Raw genomic sequence first — 6,000 nt, forward strand, 5'->3', positions numbered from 1 at the left:
GCGGGAGTCGGAATAGGGGTTGGCACCAGCCACCTGTGCAGGGAAAGGAAAACATCCGCTGGTGGTGGGCCAGGCTGTGTTCCAGCAGTGCAGGCAGGTGTGCAGAGTGGGGAAGTGAGCACATTCCGGGGCTGAGTCACCCCCACGCTGCCTGCCTTGCCCAGATGGGACAGAGCATGGCCTTTGAAGATCATGGCTCTGGGAGATGTGAGGTCTGGAGCTGGGGGAGGGGCGGGTCTTAAAGGAGCCCAAAGAAATCATGGAAGGGGCTTTCTGCACAGCTGGCACCACAGTGCAAAATGCAAAGCCCCTAAATTCACTTTGTTTCTGAATAGAGACAGCCAGGCAGGGTAGAGCCCCTGGGAAACTTGAGGGGATGGGCGGAGGAAAGGGCTTTCAGTCTTCCTAGAGAGAGGAGGATCCAGAAAAACGGGGGGGGGGGGGGGGGGGGGGGGCGCAGGTGGTGAGGCTCAGGCTGGTTTCGGCTTCTTTCTGAGAGCAAAGCATCCACCATGTTGGCCGGCGCAGCAAAGGCAGTGGATGGTGTGAAAAGGAAGTAATCTGTTTACTGTAGTAACCAGCCTGCCGTTTAGTACCCCCGACCCGGGCCCCCAAAGTAAGACAGGGTTGTTTCCATATAACCAGCCCAGTGCCGAGAAAACTGGGTTGTCACTAGCATGAGGCCAGCTTGGGCTGCAGAATGAGACCCTACCTTAAAAAACAATTTACTCTTAACTGAATTTTAAAATAAAATCTTGAATAAAAATTGAAAACCAATGTTATGTGTTTGACTTAATACCAGAACTTAGCTCATTAAGATTAGTTTTATGGGGGCTGGAGAGATGGCTTGGGATTTAAGAGCATTTATACCATGAAGACCTGGGGTTGATTCCCAGCACCCACATGTTCACAACCACTCATAATCCCAGTACCAGGACATCTGACAGCCTTTTCTGATTTTGGGCACCCAGCATGCCCATGGTTTGCAAAAATACATAAATGGAAAACACTCATACACATGAATAAGCCTTAAAACATTTTAAAAGATTAGTTAATTATATGGCTGAACCTGGCAGCTCCTGCATGTTCTCTCGGCACTTGGGATGGGGATGCCGAGGCAGGAAGATCATCTTGAACTGGTGAATCCAGAGCAGACAGGAGACACACACACACACACACACACACACACACACACACACACACACACACACACAGAGAGAGAGAGAGAGAGAGAGAGAGAGAGAGAGAGAGAGAGAGAGAGAGAGAGAAGGAAATAGGCTCTGTGATGTTGAGTGTTTTTCTTTCTGATCTGGAGCTCCTCAGGGCTTTTGGACTGTACTGAATCCTGCATATCCGTCTTGGTTCTTATCAGCAACACACTTCTGCTTCCCTTTCCTTTAGTTAATTGTCTTTATTTTTAACTGTAACTTTTCCTCCACAGCCCTTTAGCCTATCCTGTGCATTCTGACCTAAGTAAAAGATTCCTTGGGATGGGCATTGGATTCCAGTAGGCAAAGAAAAGGAGGTCACAGTCCCGCCATGTGTGCTAGGTTACCAACTGTCTAGTGTGGACTGGTAGGCAGCCCTAAGTTGCTGTGTTTGCAACTCACAGTCATGTGTCTACAGGACAGCCACTTACCGTGACTTCTAAAATGGATTTGTTTGTGCTGTCTCAGAAACGGACACAGTCTATCTTGATCCTTATAATTTGTGCTATCTTGTCCAAAGGCAATTGCAAAGGTTCGGATCTTTGTCATTTAAAGAGCGTTACTCTGCGGTTGTCTTTGGCCCCAAACAAGAAAATCTGGGTCAGTTAATGAAAAGAAGAAAATGCCCTACTTTGGGCCCTGCTGCTCTGTCTCATGGTGTTCCAACCCCGGCCCTGCCTCCTTCCCAGTGCTCCGTGCTTTTATTTCTTCTTGCTCTGCTGGACATCTTGAGAGGAAAACTCCACACTAACTTCCTCTGCTATAAATTTTCTCCTTCCTCTCATCTCTTCATTTCTTTTTGCCAACATACACCACTACTTCGTGCCCCCTTTTTTAAAAGCCCATGGCCCTCTTTGGCTCTTTTCCACATTTAACACCCTTGTTGAAATGCTCTGTTTTTCTTTGATGTGTCTTTTGGTCTCTAAAAAGCTCTGCTCTGGTTGTTTACTCTGCATGCCCCATTTCTGCTTTCCTTCCTCTCCTATCACCTGCTTTTTTTATTCTAGATCATTTCTAAACTACTTTTACCACAGCTGTTACCTTTTCCTTGCATTAAAATCCTTCCTCCAGATACAGTAAAAGATGTTTGTGTTTCTATTATTATTATTATTATTATTATTATTATTATTATTATTATTTTATTGAAGTTCTCAATGGCTGGAGATGTAGTTTGACTAGTGTGCATAGGCCCTGGTTCAATCTCCTCCAGGACCATCTGGGCTTGGTGCATGCCTGTAATCCAACACTCAGGAGGTGGAAGCAGGGTGGTCAGATGTTCAAGTTCAGCCTTAGCTACATAGCTCAAGGCCGGCTTAGACTAGTAAGAACTTGTCTCAAAAGGAGAAAAAAAAGCATTTTTAGATTCACATTTTCTGTAAATTCTTCTCTCAACATGATGTGTCTAGAATTAGAGTAAAACTTATTGATGGGTTCTTTAAATTGGCCTTGATGGTCAGCGCTGTGTGAAGAATTCCCTAATTCTGGTACTGGATCCTAAGTGCTTCCCAAACAAAGATGCCATCATATATGTGCATGAATGCTATAATATGCATACATACAAATAACAGCCCAAAGCAAATATATGTAAATATATATATATTTAGTATATCACCTTAGAGTCAAACAAAATACATTTTGGGGATAGAAGATGACATTGGCTGAATTTATAGTTACAAGTTTAACAGACAACCTCTTTTGGCATTGTGTATTCAGCCTGGAGAAGGATGAGCGGGGAGTCATATGCACTTGAAGAAACTTCACTGAGGAGGCTGAGTTTCAGGAGTTAGGATGTAAGGCTGTGGTGAACAGCAGAAACATGGATGAGGGTGCACACTTCTGAGAGTGTCTAATTCCTGTGTCCAAACAGCCCAATATTCTGACAGACTATGAAAGCTCCTTCTGTAGCCCTGACTGCAACTACGATCTGTCCAGACTCACTGAGGCTGGGTATGGTGTAGGCTAAGGCAGGAGGATTGCCATAAGTCTAAGGCCAGCCTGAGCTATAGAGGGACCTCTTGTCTCAAAATGAAAGTTCACATTGAAATTTCTCACCCTGTCGCTGTATCACTGGAGCCATTATTGTCATGTTTACTTTATTTTTTTCTTGTAAGTTACTACATTTGGGGTAGTTCTTCCCACCAATAATCTCTGGCTAGCCACCATTAGTCCTTGTTGACATCCCTATTCATCTGTGGGCTTTCTCTTTCTACCCTGCTGCATTACCTGATTGTAATAACGGTCACTTAAAATTCCATTTGTAGCTCTTGCCTTTGTTACATTTGTAAATTACTTATACTTTTATTAGTTCTTTGAGAATTTCACACATACATACAATGTATTTTGGTCATATTTCCCCCACACCTCTCCTAATTCCTCCCAGGGCTATCCTACCCCTATTTTTGTGTGAGTAAGTGAGTGCGTGCATGCGTGTATGGTTTTGTTCGAGACAGGGTTTCTCTGTGTAATAGTCCTGGCTGTCCTGGAACTCACTCTGTAGCCCAGGCTGGCCTCAAACTCACAGAGATCTGCCTGCCTCTGCTTCCCGAGTGCTGGTAGGTATTAAAGGCATGCGCCACCACTGCCTGGCCCCTTATTTCGTAAAATAGACTTAAAACTAGATTACTAAGAAGGCTTCCAGTCTCTGTTTGTTTATACTTCTGCTCATTGCTGACAACAGTTTGCCGGGCTGTCTACTAAATGGAGCAGGTTGTTGCCAGCTGAGGCAGAGGCTGCTGGCTGGACTGTTACATAGCTTTTGTCACTACCAAATTGTGATACTGGCCTTTTTTTTTTTTTTTTTTTGCTCATCTCTGCATTTTTCTCTTAGTTCTTCTCTTGGAAATAATTTGGGAGAATATTATTATTTATCTATTTATTTTGTTTTTGAGACTATTTATTTATTTTATTTTCTCTGTGTAGCTCTGGCTGCTGTCCTGGAACTCATTATGTAGCCCAGGCTGGCCTGCCTCTGCCTCCAAGTGCTGGGATTAAAGGCATGTGTCACCACTGCTCAGCTTAATGTTCATGAATTTATATGTCATCCTTGCTCAGAGTGGGGCTAACTTCTGTATCATTCCAATTTCAGTATATGTGCTGCCAAAGTGATCACAACGATTATTTTACAACATGATTTGGTTTCTGTGGTTGTTTTTGCTTTGTGTTTTGTTTTTGTGGTGTTTTATTTTGTTTGAGACAGTCTCACAATGTAGTTCTGGCTAGGCCTGAAACTTTCCCTATAGCCCAGACTGGTCTTGAACTCACAGAGGTCTATCTGTATCTGCTTTCCCACTATGCTAGGAAGTTATCTTACTTTTTGAGACAGAGTGTCTCACTTCACCATTTCTGCTCTGCTAGACTGACTGTATTCACCTATCCCTGTCTCCTCAGTTCTGGGGCTATAGGGGTACACCGTCACATCTGGCTTTTACAAGGGTGCTGGAGAGCTAAATGTGGGTCTCCACACTTGTGTAGCAAGCACTTTATTCACCGAGCTGTCTTCTCAGTCCAGAAACTACTTTTTAAAATTAGTTTTTAAATTTTATTGTATGTGTATGGGTGTTTTGCCTATGACTGTGCACCAATTTGTGCCTGGTGCCCACAGAGGCCAGAAGAGGGCATAGGATGCCCTGGGACTGGGGTTAGAGATGGCAGTGAGCTGCCAGGTAAGTGCTGGGAATCAAATTTGGGTCTTCTGGCTGAGCAGCCACTGAGCTGTCTTTCCAACTCCCCAGAAACTACTGTTTGTGAATTTCATTAAAGAGATAGGAACAGAGATGGGGACAAGAGACAACAGAATGATTTGAGTCACTAAAGAGAACGAAAGGAGGATGGGACACGAGGTGACAGCGTAGGGACACAGCTGCTGTGTCCTCGGTGGACGGAGCATATTTGTGCTTAGAAGACTGGCAAAGGGATGGTAAGCCTCAGAATAGCAGAACTGGATGAAAATAAGGGGCCAGAGAAATGGCTCAGCAATCAAGAACACTGGCTGCTCTTGCAGAGGCCCCAGACATGGTTCTCAGCACCCATGTGGCAGCTCACAGCCATCTGTGACTCCAGATCCGTGAGCACTGTACATAGATGATGCACATACATATACACAGGCAAACACACACACGAAATAACAAGAAATCATTTTGTTTTTTAAAGAAAAATGCAAAACTTAAAAAGCAGACCAAGAACTATCTTTAGAGTCTACCAGAGTAGCTTTGAGGTGTGTCTCAGCTTTAGGATCTGGAATGAAAAGAAAATGTTAGAGATTTCTTCAGAGGAATGCTCAAATAATCTCCAGGCCAGTGGTGGTAGCATGTCTGTAACCCCAGCACTTGGAAGGCTGAGGCAGGAGGGTTGACTCAAGTTTAAGGCCAGCCTTGGCTACGTAAGTACTGTGTCAGTCAGGGTTACACTGTAAGACATTGCCTAAAACAAGACAAAACAAAACCTAGTGTCTTTGACACCCTTGGTAGGAGACAGCCTCATGAACTTGCAGGCTCCTGACCTCTTCGATGATCTGCTAAGTTGGAAATGCTAGATGTGAAATCCAGAGATCTGAATTTTATACGACACTTCTTTCCACCCGCAATCAAGAAACTCTTCTGTCCTAGGCATGACCCTCCTGTGCCATAACTGTTACCTTGCCCACATTTTTTCCCCCGGCACGTCTTCCTGGTGCTCCAGCTCTGCTTCCTCTCTTGGCCTCTGATGCCAACGCAAATAGGGAGGCCTCAGGTTACCAGGGCAACCAAAGCACAGGAAACCATAAAGGTTCAGCACCCCCACAGACATCATGGCC

This window comes from Onychomys torridus, chromosome 2, assembly GCF_903995425.1.
Source record: "Onychomys torridus chromosome 2, mOncTor1.1, whole genome shotgun sequence".
Lineage (NCBI taxonomy): Eukaryota > Metazoa > Chordata > Mammalia > Rodentia > Cricetidae > Onychomys > Onychomys torridus.